At 45.9% G+C, this 25,216-nt stretch overlaps 1 long non-coding RNA gene across 1 annotated transcript; it reads right to left on the minus strand.

Annotated features, from left to right (window-relative positions):
- Positions 1 to 4,707: 4,707 nt before the first annotated feature.
- LOC140720081 (uncharacterized) lies at positions 4,708 to 13,498 on the minus strand. The gene is made up of 3 exons (XR_012097096.1): positions 13,383 to 13,498; positions 7,621 to 7,836; positions 4,708 to 4,799 (listed from the first exon to the last, which is right to left on the minus strand). It is a non-coding gene; the product is annotated as an uncharacterized lncRNA (long non-coding RNA).
- Between the last annotated feature and the right edge of the window lie 11,718 nt (positions 13,499 to 25,216).

The raw sequence follows: 25,216 nt of genomic DNA on the forward strand, positions 1-25,216 counted from the left end.
CCACAGGCCTGTGTTTTCTGCCTAAGTACTCACACTCACCACTCCCACCCCACAGATCAGTGTCAGTCCAAACTACACCCACTGCCTGACTCTCTCCCCAGAGCCCCGTGCCGGTCATCGAAATAATCCCACTGCTCAACCCTCTTCTTTGAGGCCTGTGTCAATCACCAAAACATCTCCCGCTTCCCATTGTCTCCCCACGGACGTGTCTCAGTCCCCAGAGTACTCCCACTGAACCATTCTCTCCCCACAGATCTGTGTCTGTCCCCAAAGTACACCCCTCCCTCATTTTCTCCCCACAGACATGTGCCAGGCCCCAAAGTGCTCCCACTCCTCACTCTCTACCACAACCAGGGTCAATTCCCAAAAGAGCTCCATAGGTCCACTCTCTCCCCACGGCCCCGTGCTGGTCCCCAAAATACTTGCGATTCCCACTCTCACCCCAAGACCAAGTACGAGTCCCCAAAATAATCCCAATGCCTAGCCTTCCCATAAAGATCTGTGTTAACCACCAAAAGACTCCCACTTCGCATTCTCTTCCCACAGCCCATGTCAGTTCCCATAGGGAGTTAGCAAGGAAGTTCAGAAGAAGGACCGCAATGTTAGTAATCTCGGGATTACCGACTGTGCCACGCGACAGTGACAGTAGGAATGGAATGAGATGGAGGATAACTGCGTGGCTGAGGAATTGGAGCAGGGGGCAGTGATTCAAATTTCTGGGATCATCATTATGGCAGGTGTGACCCGTACAAAAATTACGGGTTACATTTGAATTCTAAGGGGACATACCACCAGGCGGGAAGATTTGCTAAGGCTACTGGGGCGTCTTTAAACTAGAATGGTTGGGGTGTGAATCAATTTGAAGAAACTAGGAGAGAGTTATTTCACAAATAGAGAAAGCTTGTCGACAGTGTGCGAGTGAGGATAGGCAGGTGATAGAGAAGGGGTACGCTCAGACAGAAGATGTAGGAGAGAAGGAAGAAAAAGATAATAAATTTGTTTGTACCGTTTGGGAAAAACATAGAGGAAAGGTGGAGAGTTTCTTAAATGCATCTATATTAATGTTAGGAGCATTGTAAGAAATGTGGATGAGCTTAGAGCATGGATTGATACCTGGAAATATGATGCTGTAGCAATTAGTGAATTATGGTTGCAGGATGGGTGTGATTGGCAAATAAGTATTCGTTGATTTCCTTGTTTGTCAGAGAAAATATTGCAGCGGTGTGAATTCAGGATAGATTAGTGGGCTCGTCTAGTGATGCTATTTGGGGGGAATTGAGGAATGGGAAAGGTGTTGTAACAATTCTAGACCACCTAATTGGGAGCGAGAATTGGATGAGCAAATTTGTAAGGAGATAGCAGATATTTGTAGTAAGCACAAGGTTGTGATTGCGGGAGATTTTAATTTTCCACACATGGACTGGGAAGCCAATTCTGTAAAAGTGCTGGATGGTTTGGAGTTTGTAGAATCTATGCAGTATAGTTTTTTGCAGCAATACATAGAGGTACCAACTAGAGAAAGGGCAGTTCTGGATCTCCTGTTAGGGCATGACATAGGTCAGGTGACGGAGGTAAGATTTGGGGAGCTCTTCAGGTCCAGTTATCACAATATCATTAGTTTCAATATAATTATGGAGAAGGAAATGACTGGACACAGGGTAGAAATTTTTGATTGGAGAAAGGCTAACTTTGAGGAGATGCGAATGGATTTAGAAGGAGTGCATTGGGACAATTTGTTTTATGGGAAGGATGTAATAAAGAAATAGAGATAATTTAACGTTGAAATTCTGTGGGTACAGAATGATTATGTTCCTGTTAGGTTGAAAGGTTTAAAAGTTTGAGACAGCCATCATTTTGAAGAGATATTGATGGTTCGGAAAAAGAGAGAGATCTACAATAAATACAGCAGCATAGAGTAAATGAGGTGCTCAAGGCATGTAAAGAAAGTAAAAAGAATCTTAAGAAAGAAATTAGAAAAGCTGAAACAAGATATGAGGTTGCTTTGGCAAATAGGGTGAAAATAAATCCAAAGGATTTTTGCAGTTATATTAATAAGAAAATGATAGTGAAATATAAAATGGGTCTCTTAGAGAATCAGAGGGAATAGCCATGTGTGGAATCAAACGAGATGGGGAAGATTTTGAACAATTACTTTACATCGGTATTCACTGAGGAGAAGGATATTGAATTGTGTAAGGTGAGGCAAACAAGCAAGGTAGTTAAGGGAAATATGATGATTGAAGAAGAAGAAGTACTGGTGTTTTTAAAGAATATAAAAGTGGATAAGTCTTCAGGTCTTGACAGAGTCTCCCCTAGGACCTTGACGGAAGTTACTGTAGAAATAGCAGGGGCTCTGACAGAAATATTTCAAATGTCATTAGAAACGGAGATGGTGCCCGAGGATTGGCGAATTGCTCATCTGGTTGCATTGTTTATGAAAGAATCTAAGAGAAAACCTAACAGTTATCAGGCCTGCAAGTCTGACGTCAGTGGTGTGTAAATTAATGGAAATTACTCTCAGAGATGGAATATATAATTATCTGGATAGGCAGGGTCTGATTAGAAGGAGTTAATATGAATTTGTGCGTGGAAGGTCATGTTTGACAAATATTATCGAATTTTTTGAAGAGGTTAGAGGAAGGTTGATGAGGGTAAAGCAGTGGATGTTGTCTATATGGACTTCAGTAAGGCTTTTGACAACGTTCCGCACGAAAGGTTATTAATATTGAAGTAGTAAAATGGATTCAACAGTGGCTGGATGGGAGATGCTGCAGAGTAGTGGTAGATAACTGTTTGTCAGGTTGGAGCCCGCTGACTAGAGATATGCCTCAGGGATCTGTACTGGGTCCAATGTTGTTTGTCATACACATTAATGATCTGGTTGATGGGGTGATAAACTGGATTAGTAAGAATGTAGATAATGCTAAGATAGATGCCGTTGTTGATAATGAAGTAGGCTTTCAAAGCTTGCAGAGATATTTAGCCCAGCCTGAAGAGTGTGCTGGAAGATGGCCGATAGAGTTTAATGCTGATAACTGTGAGTTGCAACATTTTGGTAGGACTCATCAAAATAAGAAATACATGGTAAATGGCAGGGCATTGTGGAATTCTGTATAACAGAGTGATCCAGGAATATTGGTGCATAGTTCCCTGATAGTGGAATCTCATGTGAACAGGCTGGTGAAGAAAGCTTTTTGTATCCTGGCCTTTATAAATCAGAGCATTGAGTTTTGGAGTTGGGATGTTATGGTAAAATTGTACAAGACATTGGTGTGACCAAATTTGGAGTATTCTGTGCAGTTCTGGTCATCGAATTATCGGAAGGATGTCAACAAAATAGAGAGAGTACAGAGTAGATTTACTAGAATGTTACCTGGGTTTCAGCACCTGAGTTACACAGAAAGGTTGAACAAGTTAGATTTTTATTCCTTTAAGCGGAGAAGGTTGATTGGGATCTTGATAGAGGTATTTAAAATTTTGAGGGAGTTAGATAGAGTTGACACAGTTAGGCTTTCTCATTGAGAGGAGGGGTAATTCAAACAAGAGGACATGAGTTGAGAGTTAAGGGGGCAAAAGTACAGGGGCGACTCGAGGGGGATCTTCTTTACTCAGAGAGTGGTAGCTGTGTGAAACGAGCTTCCAGTAGAAGTGGTAGTGGCAGGTTCCATTTTGTCATTTAAACAAATGGATAGGCATATGGATAGGAAATGATTGGAGGGTTATGGAGTGCAGTTAGATGGGACTAGGTGAGAGTAAGCGTTCGTCACGTACCAGAAGTGCCGAGATGGCCTGTTTCCATGCTGTAATTGTTATGTAGTGAAATGGTTATATTAATTTTACTGCACACTCAATACCAACAGCCCTTGTCGATCCTCAAATCCAATTGCTCATTCTCTCACCGCAGAACTTTCTCTGTCTCCAAAACGTCCCGAATGCCCACTCTCAACCCACAGCCCTTGTTTGTCCGCAAACGCATACCACTGTCGACTCCCTTTAGCAACCCGTGTCTGACCACAAACTAATCCCACTGCACACAGCCTTCCCGCAGCCTGTGCAAGTCCTCAAGTTAAATCCACTGCCCACTCGGTTCTCGCAGCGTGTATCAAACAGACGACCCACTTTCTTCTCAGAAACTTGCAAGATCCCAAATCTCACCCGTCTTTGCATTTTCCAATGCAGTATGAATTGCCTTGGTCGCGGACAGTTATAGTAACAAAATTCTGTGAAATTAAATTGCTATCATTAATGATTGAATTCAAAATATATTTACGGTGCGTCCCTTTATGTCTGCACCCAGGAGAGGGTGAAGGGATGGTGTTGAAAGAGAATGGCACGGAAGTGTATGATGTGACGATGTGGAATGAGCCTCACAGCAGGAGTGTGTGATGGGACGATGAGGAGGGAGCTTCACTCTGTGTCAGACCCCGAGAGTGTGTGATGGGACGGTGTAGAATGAATCTCACTATGTGTCTGACACCGGACAAGTGTGATGGAACGGTGTGAAGGAGATTCGATCCGTTTCTGACAGCAGGAGTATGTGCTAGTAGGAGAAGGTAGGAGCTTCACTCTGCGTCTGACCACGGAAGTATGACATCAAACGGTATGGAGGGAGCTTCCCTCTAGTGTGGATATATCTTCCGTCGATCTGACACGTACCTCTTCTTCTGCAGAATTTATTTCAAGAAGTTTAGAATCAGATTTCGAACAATACTGCTTCGCTTCATCGTAGGAAGTGCTAACCGTGGATATATAATAACACGGGCCTTCATTTCTGATCCAGTTCTGGGAAAACGCTTGCTCTGGAAATTGGGAAAAAAGAAACAGTGAATCTCACTGCGTACCGTCCATTACATCCATTGTGAGTCAGACTCCGAAAGACGACCCATCCTCACAGACCCATCACACACACCTGGTCACGTATAGAATGAAACACCCTCCCCACCGGTCCCTTGACAAATTGGCTCTGGAATTTCCGAACAAGTAGCAGTGAATCCGCCAGGAGACAGACGCCGTCCAATCAAATAATCCCGGGGTCAGACACAGACTGAAGCTCCCTCCACACCGTCCAATCTCACACTCCCGGGGTCAGACACAGAGTGAATCTCCCTCCACACCCTCCCATCACACACTCCCGGGGATAGACACCGAGTGAATCTCCCTCCACACCCTCCCATCACACACTCCCGGTGTCAGACACAGAGTGTATCTACCTCCATACCTTCCCATCAAACACTCCCGGGGACAGACACCGAGTGAATCTCCCTCCAAACCCTCACATCACACACACCCGGAGTCCAACACAGAGTGAAGCTCCCTCCACACCGTCCCATCACACACTCCCGGGGTCAGACATAGAGTGAGGCACCCTCCACATCGTCCTATCACACACTCCCCATGTCAGACACAGAGTGAATTTCCCTCCATGACTTCCGTCCACACACTCCCGGGATCTGACACAGAGACTGAAACTCCCTCAACACCGTCACGTCACAAACTCCAGGGGTCAGATATAAGTGATGCTCCTTCCATAGCATTCCATCACGCGCACACTGTGTCAGTCATAGAGTGAAGCTCCTTCCACATCATCCTGTTACAGTCGACAGAGGTCAGACGCAGAGTGACACTCGCTCCATACAGTCCCATCACACTCCCAGGGGTTTCACCCTGTGTGAGCTCCGTATTGCACTGTCCCATCAGACACTTCCGGTTTAAAGACAAAGTGAAGTTGCCTCCTCACTCTCCTAATGCTCATTCCTGGGGTTAGACACAGAGTGATGCTCCCTGCATAACACCCCATCTCAAACACACTGTGTCATTCCACACTGTCCCATCACACACTCACGGGGTCAGAGACAGAGTGAATCTCCCTCCACACGGTCACATTACACACTCCCGGGCTCAGACAAAGAGTGAATCTCCTACACACCATCCCATCACACACTCCCGGGGTCAGACACAGAGTGAAACTCCCTCCACACCGTCCCATCACATTCTCGCCATGTCAGACACAGAGTGAATCTCTCTCCGCACCGTCCCATCGCACACACCCGAGATAAGATTAGCAAAGAAACTACCTCATCACTGTCTCATCACAGGCACCCGGAGTCAGTTATAGAGTGAAGGTCCCTGCAGGACATTCAATCACACACATTCCTGACGGGTCAGACTACAAATTTTGGTTCCATCCACACTGTCACGTCACACACACTTGGAGCAGACGAAGAATGAAGCTCTTGTCTCACGGACTCATTATACTCTCCCAGTCTCAGACACAGACTGATTCTCCTTTCACACTGTCCCATCACACACGATCGGTGTCAGGCTCAGACTGAATCTGTCACTCCACCAGACTGTCAAAAACTCCTTGGGTCAAACATGGAATGAGGCTCACTTCATGCTCTTCCATCACGCAATCCTGCCGATAAACACAGAGTGAGCCTCCATCCACACTTCCCCAGCCATTCCTTCCCATTGTCACATACTCCCGGGGTCAGACACAGTATGATGCTCCTTCAGGTCGGTAACTTCAAATTACACAGGGGTCAGAAAACGAGCGAAACTCCCCCCACACCATCCAATGGCACACATCCAGGGTCAGACACAGAGGGAAGCTGCCTCCACACCGTCCTATCACACACTCTCCGGGTCAGATACTTAGTGAATGTTCCTCCACACCATCCCGTCACACACTCCCGGGGTCAGACACAGAGCGAATCTCCCTCCACACCTTCTCATCACACGTTCCCGAGCCTAACATAGTCTAAATCTCCCTCCTTACGCTCTCCTTACATCACACACCTCCTGGCAAGTCACAGAGTGAAGCTCTCTCTCAACCGTCCGATCACGCTCAGCTGTGCTCTCACACAAAGTGAGGTTCCGACAACGATCTCCCATGGCACACTGACGGGTTCAGACTCGCTCCACAACATTCATTCACACAATCCGGTGTCACATAGAATGAACGTCCCTCTGCACTGTCCTTTCACACAGTCCCGGAGTCATACACAGATGCTCTCTCTCTCTAGCATCCCATGACGCACACCGGGAATCAGGCACAGAGTGTTGCTCCCTCAATACCTTCTCATCGCACACTCCCGGGGCCAGAGACACAGTGAATCTCCCTCCACACCGTCCCATCGCTCACTTCCGGATTCAGACACAGAGTGATGCTCCGTCTGTTCCGTCCCATTCCTCTCTCTGGGATTCGGACATAGACAGAAGCACACACTGTCGGAATCAGACAGAGAGTGAGGCCCCCGCAGTACTGTCCCGTCACACATTCATGGATTCAAACTGAAGTCAGCCTCCATGGTGCCATAACACACTTCAGGGGTTAGACATGGGGTGAACCGCTCTAAGCAATGTCCCAACACACGATCCCGCTGTTAGACACAGAGTGAATCCACCTCCACAACGTCTCGTCAGACTCTCCTGGATTCAGTGATAGAATGAAACTGTCTTCACGCAGCCCCATCACACACTCACCGGGTCAAACACAGAGTGAATCACCCTCCATACCATCTCTTCACCCACTCCCGATGTCAAGCACAGAGTGACGATTCCTCTCTCCATGCCTGCTCTGTGATGAGGAGCGGGTGAAAGAGGGGGATGATGCCTCACCTCTTCTGCTGGTCAACAATTCACAGATTTGAGCCTTGGTTTCGTTGACAGATCTGTACTTCGTCTCCACCTCAGTGAGCTGGTGACGGAGATCTCTGTGCATTCTTTTAAGATCGGACAGATTAGAGTTGAGCGCAGAAAGCTTGGACTGAAGGGATGAATTTAACTCATGGTAGTTTCGGTCGGTGGTGATCTTAGACTGACGAATCTGTGATACTGAGAGACATGGTAAAGGATGTTTACACGTGAGTCAGCGTCACGCTACCGAACGGGTCACAGAGAGTGTTGTGTCAGTGTCACGGTGAAGGGTGTCACAGTGAAGGATGTGCTGGGGGCATAGTGAGAGGCGTTTCTGTGTCACGCTGAGGGGTATATCAATGTCCAGTGGTTTCACGGTGGTAGAGTATATGTGTCCGTTCTTGTCTGGTTTTGGCTCTGTCACGGTGAGAGACATGTCGTGGCCACGGTGTGTATGAGAGGGTCACGCTGAGCTGTTAGACGTTGTCACGGAGAGTACTATGTTGGAGTCATTGTGAATTTAGGAGTCGGTATCACGTTCAGGAGTTTTCCTATGTCAGGGCGAGGTGCGGGAAATTTCCTCGGTGAGAGGTGCATCGGTGTTATTTTGAGGGGCGATACTGTCTTGCTAAAGGGTGTTACAGTGACGCGTGAGTCTTTGTCACGATGCGGTGCAGAGCGGTTCACGTTGAGGAGTGTGAAGTTGTCCCGGTATACGGCACCTCAGTGTCACGGTGAATAGCGTGACGGTGTCATTCTGAAGATTGTGTTTCAGATCGCCTTGAGGAGTTTATCAATAACACGGTCAGGGACATGTCGATGTTAGTGAGGGGTACGTGGCGGTCAGTGTGATTGCCATGTGTGTGCCCTTTTCGCGGTTAGCAGTGTAAATGTGTCTCGTTGAAGGTCGTGAACGTGCTGAAGTGACAGGATTGCAGATGTTATGGTGAATGGCGTGTCGGTGTCAGGACAAGTCATGATTTTGTTACGGTAGGGTCCGTGTTTTTATCACGGTTAGGTGTGTGTCTGTTTTACAGAACATAGAACATGGAATAGTTCAGCACGTCAATGCCCTTCGGCCCACAATGCTGTGCCGACCCTTAAACCCTGCATCCCATATAACCGCTCATTTCAAATTCCCCCATGTACCTGTCTAGTATTCTCTTAAATTTCACTGGTGTATTTCCCTCCATCACATACTCAGGTAGTGCATTCCCGGCACCAAAAACGCTGTGAGTAAAAAACCTTCCTCTAATATCCCCTTTGAACTTCCCTCCCCTTACCTTAAAGCCATGTCCTCTTGTACTGAGCAGTTGTGCCCTGGGGAAGAGGCGCCGTCCATTCTATCTATTCCTCTTATTATCTTGTACACCTCTATCATGTCTCCTCTCATCCTCCTTCTCTCCACAGAGTAAAACCCTAGCTCGCTTAATCTCTGATCATAATGCATACTCTCAAAACCAGGCAGCATCCTGGTAAATCTCCTCTGTACAGTTACCTATGCACATCCTTCTTATAGTGAGGCGACCAGAGAGGACACAGTACTCCAAGTATGGCCTGACCACAGTATTACAGAGCTGCATGATTACCTCGCGACTCTTAAACTCTATCCCTCGACTTATGACTTCTACCCCCACATCCAGGTCGTTAATAAAATTAACGAAAAGTAGGGGTGCCGGAACCGATCCTTGTGGGACACCACTAGTCACAGCCCTCCAATCCGAATGTACTCCCTCTGCCACGACACTCTGTTTTCTGCAGGCAAGCCAATTCTGAATCCACCTGGTCAAACTTCCCAGGAGCCCATGCCTTCTGTCTTTCTGAATAAGCCTACCGCGTGGAACCTTATCAAATGTAGTTTTCGGTAAGTTTTGTTTCGTTAGTTTAGAGTAGAGAACATGTCAGGCAGGATGCAGGAATACTCTTCTGCAGGATGGGGGAAGTGAGGGAGAACTCCGGTGTCCCCGACAACAACACCTGCAGGAAGTGCTTCCGGTTGCAGCTCCTAACAAACCGCGTTAGGGAACTGGAGCAGGAGCTGGATGACCTCGGGATCATTCCCGAGAAGGAAGAGCTTATAGATTGTAGTTTCAGGGAGGTAGTTACGGCAAAGAAGCAGGGGACAGGTAATTGGGTTATCGACAGGCGAGGGAGGGAGAAAAGAGAAGACAGAGCAGGGATCCCCCTTGGCCATTCCCCTCTACAACATGCATCCCGATTTGGATACTGCTGGGGCGGATGACTTACCTGGGATAAGCTGCGGCTGCCGGATCTCTAGCACTGAGTCTGGTTCTGCAGTGCAGAAGGGAGCGGGGCAGATGAGGAGAGCGATAGTGATAGGGGACTCGATAGTTAGAGGTACAGACAGGAGGTTCTGTAGTCGTGACAGAGACCCCCGGATGGTTTGTTGCCTCCCGTGTGCCAGGGTCAGGGATGTCCCTGATCTTGTGCACAGCATTCTGAAATGGGAGGATGAGCAGCCAGATGTCATGGTTCTCGTCGATACCAATGACGTAGGAAGAAAGAGTGAGGAGGTCCTGAAGAGTGAGTATGGAGAGTTCGGTAGGAGGTTAAAAAGCAGGACCTCAAGAGTAGTGATCGCAAGATTGCTTCCTGTGCCACGTGCCAGTGAGGGTAAGTGTAAGATGATCTGGAGGATGAACACGTGGTTGAGGAACTGGTATGGGGGCACGGTTTCAGATTTTTGGATCTTTGGGATCTCCTCTGGGCAGGTGGGACCTCTTCAAGAGAGACGGGTTACACTTGAACTACAGGGGGACCCATATCCTTGCAGGGAGGTTTGCTAGTGCAATGGCGGATGGTTTAAATTAGATTTGCAAGGGGATGGGAACCAGAGTGCCAGAGCAGATAGTGGAGCGGGGGGTGAAAATATATGATGTTAAAAGTTCATGAGAAGTCAGAAATAGAAGAGCTGTGTGTGGTGGTAATAATCTTCTGCGATGTGCCTATTTAAAAGCGAGGAGTATTTTGAGGAAGACAGACGACCTGAGGGCGTGGATTAACACATGGAATTATGACTTCATAGCCATTAGTGAAACTTGTCTATAGGAGGGTCAGGACTAGCAGCTTCATGTTCCAGGGATACGATGTTTCAGAGGTGGTACAGCCAAAGGGATGAAGGGTGTATTTTGGAAATGCTGGTCAAGGAAAATTTTACAGTAGTGCCCAGGCAGGATAGATTAGAGGGCTTGTCTACCAGGGCCATCTGGCTGGAACTGAGAAACAGGAATGGTATGACCACATTAATGGGATTGTATTTCAGAACACGCAATCGTCAGCGAGAATTGGAGCTGCAGAGAGATAGCAGACAACTTCAGGAAACATAAAGTTGTGATAGTAAGAGATTTTAATTTTCCACATATTGTTGGGGCTCCCATACCGACGGGTCAGAGTTTGTAAAATGTGATCAGGAAAGTTTTCTAAATCAATTTTTAGAGGTACCAACAAGATAGGATGCAATAGTAGATTTCCAATGAGGAAACGAGTTAGGACAAGAGACGGGAGTGTGTGTAGGGGAACACTTTGGGTCTAGTGATCGTAACACCATTAGTTTCAACTTGGCCATGGATAAAGATAGATCAGTTCCTCGGGTTGAGTAACAAAACTGGAAAAAGGGGAAATTTGAAGAAATGAGAAAAGATCGAAAAAGCGTGGATTGGAAATCTGATAAAGAAGGATAAAGAGATGTTTGAAAGTTGTAGGCAACGAGGAGCAAATAAGGTGGTTGAGGAGTATAAAATTGAGGGATAAAATTGGTCCTCTTTAAGAACAGAGCATTCGGCTATTTATGGAACCACAGGATATGGGTGAGATTTTAATTGTTTTTTTTTCTTAGCATCTGTATTTACTAAGGAATTGCAAGGAGCCTCAGTAAATAAGGCAAACAAGTAGTGAGGTCACGGAACCTCAACAGTTAAAGAGGAGTATGGGCTTGCTGTCTTGAAGCAAACCAGAATAGATAAATTCCCATGAGCAGACAGACTATTCCCTTGGACCTTGAAGGAAAGTAGTGTTGAGATTTCTGGGGCCCTGGCAGATATATTGAAAATGTTGATATCCACGGTTGATGTGCCGGAGGATTGGAGGGTAGCTCATGTTGTTCCGTTGTTTAAATAGCTGTAAATGTAATCAGGGAAATTGTAGGCCGGTATGTTTGACGTCAGTAGTAGGTAACTTATTGGAAGGAGTACTAAGAGATATGATCTACAGGCAGGAACTTATTAGGCAGAGCAAACATGGCTTTGTGCGTAGCAGGTCATGCTTAACCAATCTATTAAAGTTTTTCGAGGAGGTTACCAGGAAAGAAGATGAAGGGAAGGCAGTGGATGTTGACTACATGGACTTCAGTAAGGTCTTTGACAAGGTCCCGCAAGGGAGGATAGTTAGGAAGATTCAGTCGTTAGGTATACATGGAGAGGTAGTAAATTGGATTAGACATTGGCTCAATGGGAGAAGCCAGAGTGTGGCAGTGGAGGATTGCTTCTCTGAGTGGAGGCCTATGACTAGTGGTGTGTCACAGGGATCAGTGCAGGGTCCATTGTTATTTGTCATCTATATCAATGATCTGGATGATAATGTGGTGAATTGGATCAGCAAATAATGCAAAGATTGGAAGTGCATTGGACAGTGAGGAAGATTTTGAAAGCTTGCAGAGGGAATTGGACTAGCTGGAAAAGTGGGATGACAAATTGAAGATTGAGTTTAATGCAGACAAGTGTGAGGTATTGCACTTTGGAAGGAAAAACCTAGGTAGAACATACAAGGTAAATGGTAGGACACTGAGGAGTGCAGTAGATCAGAGGGATCTGTGAATACAGATACATAATTTTCTAAAAGTGGCGTCACGGGTAGATAGGGTCGTAAACAGAACTTTCTGCACATTGGCCTTTATAAATCAAATTATTGAGTATAAGAGCTGGAATGTTATGACGAGGTTTTATAAGACATTGATGAGGCCGACTTTGAGTGTTCCGTTTAGTTTTGGTCACCTACTTAGAGGAAAGGTATTAATAAGGTTGAAAGAGTGCAGAGAAGGTGTACAAGGATGTTGCCGAGACTTGAGAAACTGAGTTACAGAGGAAGGTTGAATAGGTTAGGACTTTATTCCTTGCAGCGTTGAAGAATGAGGGGTGATTTGAAAGAGGTGTATAACATTATGGTGTGTATAGGTAGAGTGAATGCAAGCAGGCTTTTTCAACTGAGTTTAGGGGAGAAAAAAGAAACGAAGGACATGGGTTAAGGGTGAAGGGCGAAAAGTTTAAAGGGCACATTAGTGTGGGCTTCTTCACACCGAGAGTAGTGGGAGTGTGGAATGAGATGCCATTTGAATTGGTGAATGCAGGCTTACTTTTATCATTTAAGACAATCTTGGACTGGTACATGGATGAGAGGTGATATGGTCTTGCTGCAGGTCAGTGTGACTAGGCAGTAAAGATGGGTCAGCACAGCAAAGAAGAACCAAAAAGCCTGCTTCTGTGCTGTAATGTTCTATGGTTGTCAGTTGTCTGTCGGTGTCACTTTCAGCGATGTGTTGGTGGGGGTTGTGTCGGGGTCACGGTGAGTGATGTGTCGTAGTAATTATAAGTGGCCCGTCAGTACTACAGTAAGGGGTATCTTGGTATCACAGTGAAGGGTGATTCGGGGTAATGTTGGGAATGTATCGCTGTTACAGTGGCCATTTTTATTCTCTGCGGTTTGGTCGTTGCAACAGGTGTGAAACTCACCATGAATCCTCCAGCAGATACCCGTGATAATGAGGGTCGCTGTTAAAACGCAGATTAGCCATATGTTTGAGTCTGATCGGTCAGCCCGTGCTGGTCGTTCACTTCCCATGTCGTCTGTGGAAACAAAAATCATTTCGTGACTTTGTTAATCGTCATTTTCCCTGATCTAATCCACCCCTGCTTGTTATAGATTATACAAGAAAGGATATGGGAGTGGGAATACGCTCGAGGTTAGTTAATGAGGAGACGGGAGGGGTACGGGTAATGGAGACCGAAATTAGTACGTCAGTATTATGATGCAGAGTGTGTCGGACTATGGACCTTTCACGGCGAGGCTGTGTCGGTGTCGAGTGGGACGTGTGTCAGTCCCTTGGCACTCCTCACCATTCACAGTGTGTGTACCACAGACTTGCACACCAAAGTCCTTCTCTCCTTCGACACTTCACACTATTCAGAGCATAGGCCATTCACTTGAACACTGAGATGAAACTGCGCTAGGGATCTAAATTACCAAATGCACCATCGCCAGAGAAAAAAACTTGTCCAAATCCACACGTTCAGATCCATTCCGATCCAAGGTAAAATTGGCCTTGTTCCAATTTGGAATCCAAGCCCGAGGACCGGACCTCTCCGTTTTCATAACTACCTTGAGACGAATGGTATTTTAATTAATAGATTAAAGACGTTCCCCTGCATAAACCTCTAACACCTTAGTATTCCCAGTATTCTCTAGAGTGAGGGTGAGCAGACAGATGTCGTGGACCATGTAGGGGCCAATGAAGTGAATAGGAAAGAGGACGATGTCCTGCAAAAAGAGTTTAAGTAGTTTGGTGCAAAGTTGAAGGACAGGACCTCCAGGGTGGCAATCTCAGTATTGCGAACCGTGCCACGTGCTAGTGAGGCTATAAATAGTAAGACAATGCAGCTAAATACGTGGCTAAGGAGTTAGTGCAGGAGGGAGGGTTTCATGTTTCTGGATAATTGGGCATGGTTCCAGGGAGAGGAGGGACCTGTTCAGACGGTATGGGTCGCACCTGAACTGGAGGGGGACTAATAGAATCATAGAACCACGGAACATTACAACATAGAAACAGGCCTTCTGGCCCTTCATCGCTGTGCCGAACCATTTTTTCTGCCTATTCCCACTGATCAGCAACTGGGCTGTATCCCTCCATACACCTCTCATCCATGTATCTGTCCAAGTTGTTTATTAAATGTTAACAGTGAGCCCGCATATACCACTTCATCTGGCAACTCATTCCACACTCCCACTACTCTCTGTGTGAAGAAGGCCCCCCTAATGTTCCCTTAATGTTCCTTTTAAACATTTCCCCCTTCACCCTTAACCCATGTCCTCTGTTTTGCTTCTCCCGTAGACTCAGTGGGAAAAAAACCTGCTTGCATTTACTCTATCTATACCCATAATAATTTTATACATCTCTATCAAAACTCCCCTAATTCTTCTGCGCTGCAGGGTATGAAGTCCTCATCTATCCAACCTTTCTCTGTAACTCAGTTTCTCAAGTCCCGGCAACATCTTTGTAAACCTTCTCTGCACTCTTTCAACCTTCTTAATATCCTTCCTGTAATTCGGTGACCAAAACTGCACAGAAGACTCCAAATTCGGCCTCACCGAATGCTTTGGAGGATAGGATTAATGTAAATCGCAGGACATTCTGTAAGTATGTGAAGAACAAATGGATAACTCTTGAGAGATTAGGACGAATCAAGTGTGAAAGTGAAAGAATGTGTATGGAACCGGAGGGGATAGCAGAGGTACATAATGAATACTTTGCTTCAGTATTCACTAGGGTAAAGGATTCTGCCGATTGTCAGGGTGACATAGAGCGGAGTGAAAAGCATGACCATGTAGATATTAATAAAGCCGATATGCCGTCGCTTTTAGAAAGCATCAGGTTGCATGGGTCACCGGGAAAGGACGACCAGGCTACTGTGCGATCCGAGCGAGGAGATTGCTGAGCCTCTGGCGATGACATTTGTACCATCAATGGGGACGGGAGAGATTCCGGATGATTGGAGGGTTGCGGATGTTGTTCCTTTAATTTTGAAAGGGAGTAGAGATAGCCCAGGGACTTACAGACCAATGAATCGTACTTCAGTGGTTGGTCAGCTGACGGAAAAGATCCTGAGAGGCTGGATTTATGAACATTTGCAGAGGCATAATATGATTAATCTGATCAGTAAGTCATAAGGATTTGTGAAAGGCAGGTCGTGCCTTCCGAGACTGATTGAATATTTATCGGGATGTGACTGAAACAAATTGATGAAGGTGGCGCAGTAGATGTAGTGTATATTGTTTTCACCGAGAATTTGATAAGTTACCCATGGAAGGCTTATTGAGAAGATAAGGAGGCATGGGGCCCGAGGGGGCATTGCTTTGTGGATCCAGAACTGGCTTGCCCACAGAAGGCAAAGAGAGCTTGTGGACTGGTCATATTCTGCATGGAGGCCGGTGAACAGTGGAGTTCCTCAGGGATCTGTTCTGGGAGCTCTACTCTTCCTGATTTTATAAATGACCTGGATGAGAATGTGGAAGTGTGGTTGATTAAAATGCGGATGATAGAATGGTTGGGGCTGTTGTAAATACCCCCTATTTTGCCGTCTGTCAGAGTTTACTGCAGGACATTCATAGGATGTAAACGTGGGCAGAGAAGTGGCAGATGGAGTTCAACCCAGGTAAGTGTGAGGTTGTTCATATTGGCAGGACAAAATAAGATGACAGAATATAGTAGTAATGGTAATACTCTTGACAGTGTGCGGATCGGAGGGATCTTGGGGTCCGAGTCCATAGGACACACAACGCGGCGGCGCAGGTTGTCTCTGTGGTTAAGGTAGCATATGGGGCATTGGTCTTCATCAATCGTGAGACTGAGTTTAGCAGCCGAAAGGTAATGTTGCAGCTATAAAGGTCCCTGGTCAGAACCCATCTGAAATACACTGCTCAGTTCTGGCCGCCTCACTACAGGTAAGACTTGGGGAGGGTACAGAGGAGATTTACAAGAATGTTGCCTGTATTGGAGAGCCTGCCTTATGAGAATAGGTTGAGTAAACTCGGCCGTTTTTCCTTGGAACGACGGAGAATGACAGATGACCTGATAAGGTGTAGAAGATGATGAGAGGCATTGATCGTGTGGATAGCCAGAGGCCTTTTTTTCCCTGCGGTGAAATGGATAGCTCGAGAGGGCACAGTTTTAAGCTGCTTAGAAGTAGGTACAGAGGGGAATGTCAGGGGTATTTTTATTTTTGTTCGGAGAGAGTGGTGAGTACGCGTAATGCGCTGCCGGACACGGTGGTGGAGCCCGATACGACAGCCACTTTTAACAGTCTCCTGGACAGGTACGTGGAGCTCAGGAAAATAGAGAGCTATTGGTCAACCTAGGTAATTTAGAAGTCCATTCTGTAAAAGGGCTGGATGGTTCGGAGCTAAGGACATGTTCTCACAGTTTGTCGGCCGATGGGCCTGTATTGTGATCTAGGCATTCTGTGTGTCTATGATTTTATGACCTCTGGACGGAGCGGTCTGAGGAGAGTGGATCCGAGGGTCGCCTAAGCCCGGGAGAGGTCGAAGGTCACAAATGGACGACACTGTGAGCTCCAACGTTGGCATATTAGACTGTTTCATAAGAATGTGCCCCTTTCTTTTTTTATGTTGCTTTACTAACCATATAGTTAAAATACAAATTTAAAGCTCAATCGTTTACTCTCATATTGTGTACTGTTTCTAAACATCGTATAGCATCCACCCAAACGAGATTTCGTAAATTTCTCAGGCCGGGGGCTAGCATCACCCGGATGAAGCCGCGAGCTGAACGGATGATTGCATTCCCACTAATTTATATTTTCTTGTAATCCCCTTCTTTAGCTTTTACAAGAGCTCTGAGTTCCCTTTTCGGCCAAAATTGAATACTTCTTGAGTACTGAGAACTTCTTCATTTTTGGAATACACATGTCCTGCACCTTCCTCATTTTTTCCTGGAAACGAAAGCAATTGCTGCTCTGCTGAAATCACTTGCAGATATGGTTGGAGAAATGGCAGATGAGTTCAACCCGGACAAATAGAAAGATATAGCACACTATTAAAGACAAGACAGTGTCGATGAGCAGAGGGATCTTACGGTCCGTGTTTGTGGCTCCATGAACGTGGCTTCACAGTTTGCAGACGATATGAGGATAAGTGGAGGGGCAGGTAGTTTTGAGGAAGTAGACAGGCTACAGAAGGGCTTGGACAGGGCAAAGTAATGGCAGATGTACTGCTGTGTTGAAAGATGCATGGTCAGGCACTTTGGGAGAAAATGAAAGGGTTGACTATTTTCTAAATGGAGAGAAAACACAAAAATCAGAGATTCAATGGGACTTTAAAGTCCTTGTGGGTATTCCCCAAAGGTTAATTTACAGGTTGAACATAGAAATCTACAGCACATTCCCGGCCCCTCAGCCCACAATGTTGTGCCGATGATGTAACCTTTTCAGGTTGAGTCTGTGGTGAGGAGGGCAAATGCATGTCAGCATTTCGACTCGAATATAAGAGGAAAGGTGCGATGCTGAGAATTTATAAAGCACTGGTGAGGCCTCACGTGGAGTATTGTGAACAGTTTTGGGCCTCTTATCTTAGAAATATGTTGCTCAAAGTGGAGAGGGTTCAAACGAGGTTCACAAACATGATTCCATGATTGAAGGGCGTCATATGAGAAGTGGTGGATATCTCTAGGCCTGCATTCACTGGAATTTAGAAGGAAGAAAGGTGACCCCATTGAAATCTATTGAATATTTAAATTCCTTGATCCAGTGGGTGTGGAGAGGATAGATTCTATGGTGGGGGAGTCGAAGACCAGAGGGCAAAGACTTAGAAGAGCGGCGCGTCCTTTTAGAACAGAGACAAGGAGAAATTACTTTAGCCAGAGTGTGGTGAATCTGTGGATTTATTTGCCAACGGCGGCCGTGGAGGCCAAAGCTTTCTTTTTTTTATATTTATGGCAGAGGTTCTTGATTGGTCAGGGCTTGAAGGAATACTGGAAGAAGGGAGGGGATTGAGGCTGAGAGGTAAATCGCATCAGGCACTATGAAATGGTGCAGCAGACTAAATGAGACAAATGGTCTAGTTTTGCTTCTAAATCCTACGTTCTCATGATAAGTTACTTTGTCTGAAAGTGAAAAAAGCAAATGCTTTTACCAAGCTGTACTGGCTGAAGATTGAGTTCATGAAGGTCACATGATAAGATGCAGAGGCTGCCTTGCTTGTGCGAGCTGACAAAAGCTAGCAACATTTCATACCAAGAATGAGGTAATGTTAACTTTTGTTCAACACTGTTTTGGTAAAAGAGGAACTGACTGCAGACGCGCAGTTCTAATTTTGTACACCGACCAGAAGAATTCGTAGACTGTCTGATATCTAACAAGTGCTTCTTGAAATCGCTCACTGAATATTTTTGGCTGTTGGCTATTGCCCAAAATTCACTGTATAAATTTAAGACATAACCTGACACTGGCGGAGTCGTAAGACAACGTGATCACCTATTCAAGGTTTAACCGTACACCGATGTCTGTGTCTTTATTTCTGTTTGACCCCGGGATGGATTCTTTTACAGTCCAAATCGGTAAAACAGGGTAAATCCTTCGGGAGTAATGATGTGGGACCCAGGGAGAGATGACCGGCTGATTTGATTGTGTAGGAGCTATTTTTTGCATTGGTATGTGTAATAAACATAGACATGTCCATTAAGAATATCCCAGATGGTAGACACCCTGGGAGATGGAAGGTTGGGAGAGACGGACATGAACTGGAGTGGTGAGAGAGGGAAACAGCGGAGGAGATTGGGAGCGTGGAACATCGAAGGGGAGGGAGTTATCAGATGGCGTGAGACCCAGGGAGAGTTGTCGGTCTGATTTGACCGGGGAAGGTAGGTCACGCACGGATAGTAGATGTGACTTTCATGGAATTTAACAAGGCTTTTGACAAGTCCAGTTTGCAGACTACACTGGAGGATGATGTGGAACCCGCGAACACCTCTGAGCAGTTTGATTGCGTTCAGCTATATGGCGGTTTGCATGATAATGTACAGGGAGCTGTGAATAACCTTGCCGAAGAGAGTAATGTTGGTGGCGTTGTCTCTAACTATCCACACGATCAATGCTTCTCATCATTTATACACCTCTTTCAGGTCACCTCACATCCTCCGTCGCTGCAAGGAGAGAACTGCGAGTTCACTGAAACTATTACTAAACGGTACCCTCCCTAACCCAGGCAAAATCCTTGTAAAGCTCCTCTGCACCATTTCTATAGATTCCACATTATCCTTGTAGTGTGTTGACCAGAACTGAGAACAGTTCTCCAAAGGGGGGCGGGGGGAATGTCTGACCGGTTTGCTATAGGGCTGTAACATTACCTCTCGCTTTTGAACTCAATTGCACGGTTGATGATTACCACTGCATCGTATTCTTAAACACAGAGTCAAACTGCGCAGCCGCTCTGAGTGTCTGATGGACTCGGACTCCAAGATCCCTCTGATCGTTCACACTGCAAGGTTTACCATTAGTAATATATTCTGCCATTATATTAAACCTACACAAATGAACCACCTCGCACTTACCTGGGTTGAACGCAATCTGCCACTTCTCAGCCCAGTTTTGCATCCATATGACAAAGGAGCAGAAGTCGGCCATCCGGCCCATCCAATCTGCTCCGCCATTTTATCATGAGCTGATCCATTCTCCCATTTAGTCCCACTCCCCCGCATTCTCACCTAATCCTTTGATGCCCTGGCAACTTAGATAACTATCAATCTCTACCTTAAATACACGCAATTACTTGAAATCCACTGCCGCCCGTGGTAACAAATTCCATAGATTCACCACCCTCTGGATAATGAAATAAAATCTTCGCATCTCTGTTCTGAATGGGCGCCCTTCAATCCTTAAGTCATGTCTTTTCGTACTGGACTCCCCCACCATGGGAAACGACTTTGCCACATCAACTCTGTCCGTGCCTTTTAACATTAGAAATGTTTCTATCAGTTCCCCCCCCCTCACTCTTTTAAACTGCGAGGAGTACAGTCCAAAGCAGTCAAACGTTCCTCATATGTTAACCCTCTCATTCCCTGAATCATTCTAGTGAATCCTCTCTGAACCCTCTCCAACGTACAAACATCCTTTCTTAAATAAGGAGCCCAAAATTACACACAGTGCTCCAGGTGAGGTCTTACCGGTGCCTTATAGAGCTTCAACATAGCATCCTTGATCCTGTACTCTATTCCTCTAGAAATAAATGTCAACATTGCATTCGCATTCATCACCACCGATTCAACCTGAAGGTTAACATTAGGGGTATCCAGCACGAGGACCCCCAAGTCCAGTTAAATCTCAGAATATTGAATTCTCTCCTTATTTAAATTATATTCTGCCCGTTTATTTAACCATATAACCATAAAACAATTACAGCAGAGAAAAAGGCCATCTCGGCCCTTCTAGTCCGTGCTGACGCTTACACACTCCTATCCCGCTGGCCCACACTCAGCCCATAAGCCTCCCTTCCTTTCCTGTCTATATACATATCGAATTTTAATTTAAATGACAATACCGAACCTACCTCTACCACTTCTACTAGAAGCTCTTTCCACACAGCTACCACTCTCTGAGTAAAGAAATTCCCCTCGTGTTACCCTTAAACTTTTGCCCCGTAACTTTCAACTCATTTCCTCTTGTTTGGATCTCCCCTGCTCTCAATGGAAAAAGCCTATCCACGTCAACTCGATCTATCCCCCTCATAATTTTAAATACCTCTATCAAGTCCCCCCTCAACCTTCTACGCTCCAAAGAATAAAGACCTAACTTGATCAGCCTTTCCCTGTAACTTAGGTGCTGAAACCCAGGTAACATTCTAGTAAACCTTCTCTGTACTCTCTCTCTATTTTGTTGATACCTTTCCTATAATTCGGTAACCAGAACTGTACACAATACTCTAAATTCGGCCTTACCAATGCCTTGTACAATTTTAACATTACATCCCAACTCCTATACTCAATGGTCTGATTTATAAAGGTCATCATACCAAAAGCATTCTTCACCACCCTATACACATGAGATTCCACCTTCAGGGAGCTATACACCATTATTCCTAGATCACTCTGTTCTACTGCATTCTTCAAATGCCCTACCATTTCCCATGTCTGTCCTATTTGGATTATTCCTACCAAAATGTAGCTCCTCAAATTTATCAGCATTAAACTCCATCTGCCATCGTTCAGCACCCTCTTCTAACTGGCCTAAATCTCTCTGCAAGCTTTCTTCTACCAAAGTGCATGACCGTGCACTTTCCAACATTGTATTTCATTTGCCACTTCTTTTCCCGTTCTCGCAATCTATCCGTCTCTCTGCAGACTCTCTGTTTCCTCAACACTACCTGCCCTTCCACCCATTATGAATCATGAGCAAACTTTGCCGGATAGCAATCTATTACCTAATCCAAATCGGTGCTATACAACGTAAAACGTAGCGGCCACAACACAGAGCCCTGTTGAACCCTTTATTCACCCTCTCTGTTTCCTGCCAATCAGCCAACGCTCTATCTACGTATGTAACTTTCCCGTAATTCCATGGGCTCCTGTCAAGCTCATAAGACACGTCCTGCCCTTGACAAAGTTATGCTGTCTGTTGCTAAACATATTATAGCTCCCCAAATGTGCATAAATCCTGCCTCTTAGGATCTTCTCCATCAACTTACCAACCACTGAGATAGGAATCGCTGGTCTGGAATTTCCTGGGCTGCATCTACTCCCTTTCTAGAATAAAGGAACATTGTCCACAACCCACCAATCCTCCGGACCCTCGCCCGTCCCCATTGATGATGCAAAGATATCATCGCCAAAGTCTCAGTAACCTCCTCCCTTACTTCCCAGAGTAGCCTTGGGTACATCTCATTGGGTCCCAACGACTTATCCAAATGATGCTTTCCAAAATCTCCAGCACATCCACTTTTTTAATATCTACGTGCTCAAGCTTTTCAGTCTGCTGCAAGTCATCACAACGATCACCAAGATCCTTTTCCATAGTGAGATCTCACTGGGATCTAACACCTGACCAAGTTAATTTTCCAATAACAAATCAAGAAGATTCTCGTCCTGCAGGCTTATCTGCATATTCTGTGCAGAAACCTTCCTGAACACACCTAACAGAACCCAACCCATCTAAACCTCTTGCTCTAGGGAAATGCCAATCGATATTTGGGAAATTCATATCTCCCATCGGGACTACTCTGTTATTATCATACCTTTACAGGATTTGTTTCCCTATCTGCTCCTCGATATTCTTGTTACAATTTGGCGGCCTATATATATAAAAAACACCCAGTAAAGTTATTGAACCTTTCCTGCTCCCAATCTTCACCCTAAGAATCTCCGAGATAATTCCTCAATGGCGTCCACCTTTCCTGCAGCTGTTTCACTATCTCTGATCAACAGTGCCACGCCCGCACCTCTTTTGCCCCACCCCCATCCTTTCTGAAACATCTAACGGTCGGCAATTGAAGTATCCATTCCTGTTTCTGAGCCATCCAAGTCTCTGTAATGGCCACCACATCATCTCTCCAAAGCATGACTTCGGCTGCTTGAACGGGGCACGACTGCGCAAGCGCGTGAATGTCGGCCCGTGAGGCAGCGGGAGAGTTTAAAAAGCGAACAGGTTAACGGAGCGGGGAACGCAGTGGAGGAAGTCATGGTAGGAAGGCATTGGCTCCAGAGGCTTCGGCGAGCAGATGCTGAGGACTAGCTTGCTCCCAGTGAGGTAAGGCCGGGTAATCTCCTTTAATTAATCTAATTATTTTAGGAGTAGGTAATGGAGGCAACAGTTAGGGCAGTCGAGTGCACCGTTAGCAGGATGTGGGAAGTCCGGGCGAGCACAAATGTGCCTGATGACCACATCTGCAAAATGTGCATCCAGCTGCAGCTCCTGACAAACCGAGTTATGGAACTGGAGCTGGAGCTGGATAAACTTCGGATCATTCGGGAGGCAAAGGCAGAAATAAACAGGAGTTACAGGGAGACATTTACCCCGAAATGTCAGGAGGCAGGTAGCTGGGTGACTGTTAGCAGGGGGAAAGAGAATAGACAGAATGAGTAAATCACCCCTGCGGCCGTTTAGGGAGTTGGGTGCAAAGATGAAGGACAGGATCTCCATGGTTGCAATCTCAGTATTGCAACCCGTGCCACGTACTAGTAAGGCCAAAAACAGGAACTAATGCAGCTGAATACGTGGCTAAGGAGTTTGTGGAAGAAAGATGGCTTCATGTTTCTGGACTATTGGGCCCAGTTCCAGGGAAGGTGGGGCTTGTACCGACGGGACCGGTTGCACCTGAACTGGTGGGGGCTAACATCCTTGCGCGAATGTTTGCTAGTACTGCACCGGGGGGTTTAAACTAGATTTGCAGGGGGATGGGAACCAGAGTGTTCGCGCAGATGGTGAGGTGGAGAAGGATAGAGGTCATGCGAGAGCTGCAAGTACAGTGCATGGAGTAAAGCCAGATCTGGCATTTGAGGAAAGAGAAACAGAATAAAGGTTGTAAAGGTAGTTAGGTAGAAGGGCTAAAGTGCGTGTACGACAATGTAAGAAACATCAGGAACAAAGGTGATGACAAATTGCCCTTACAATTTCTCAGTTCTATCCATACTGACGCTACATCGCCTGTTTTTATGTAACATCTCGCAAGGGACTGAATTTCAATCCTCACCAGCAGAGCCACCCCGCCCCCTCTGCCCACCTGTCTGTCCTTCCGATTGGACGTATACGCTTGATTATTCATTTCCCAGTGAAAAGTGGCAGATACGTTCACCTCGGGGAAATGTGAGGTGGTATAATTTGGAAGGACAAACTCAAAGGCAGAGTACAAATGGGAGGATACTTGGTAGTGGAGAGGAGCAGAGGGATCTGTGGGTACGTGTCCACATATACCTGAAAGTTACCTCACAGATAGATTGGGTAGATAAGAAAGCCTATGGGGTGTAGGCTTTCGTAAGTCGAGGGATAGAGTTTTAGAGTCGCGATGTAAAGATGCAGCTCTATAAAACCCTGGTTAGGCCACACTTGGATTATTGTGTCCAGTCTGGTCGCCTCGCTATAGGAAGGATGTGGAAGCATTGGAAAGGGTACAGAGGAGATTTACCAGGATGCTGCCTGGTTAAGAGACTATGCATTATGATCAGAGATTAAGGGAGCTAGGGTTTTACTCTCTGGAGAGAAGGAGGATGAGAGGAGACATAATAGAGTTGCACAAGATATTAAGAGGAATAGACAGAGTGGACAGCCAGCGCCTCTTCCCCAGGGCACCACTGCTCAATACAAGAGGACATGGCTTTAAGGCAATGGGTGGGAAGTTCAAGGGGGATATTAGAGGAAGGTATTTTTTTTCACTCATTGAGTGGTTGGTGCGTGGAATGCACTGCCTGAGTCAGTGGTGCAGGCAGATACACTAGTGAAAGTTAAGAGACTACTAGACAGGTGTATGGGAGAATTTAAGGTGGGGTTTATATGGGGGGGCATTGTTTAAGGGTCGGCACAGCATTGTGGGCTGAAGGGCCTGTAATGGGTCGTTCTATTCTATGTTCTATGTTGTAACATTGCCATAAATTTCTTATTCATCATTTCCACCCGTAAAGCCTCACTTAGTCGAATTTTCTCGCCTGCCCTGACTGTCCACTGCCGTAAAAATTTCTCAAACTAGTAATGTCACCCCTCATCCTTCAATTTCTTCCTCTTTCTCACGACTAAAAATAGGGAAACCCGAAAGATCGTGCTGTCCTGCTTGCTCCTCCTACACCCAATTCTCA

This window comes from Hemitrygon akajei, unplaced genomic scaffold, assembly GCF_048418815.1.
Source record: "Hemitrygon akajei unplaced genomic scaffold, sHemAka1.3 Scf000036, whole genome shotgun sequence".
Taxonomy (NCBI): domain Eukaryota; kingdom Metazoa; phylum Chordata; class Chondrichthyes; order Myliobatiformes; family Dasyatidae; genus Hemitrygon; species Hemitrygon akajei.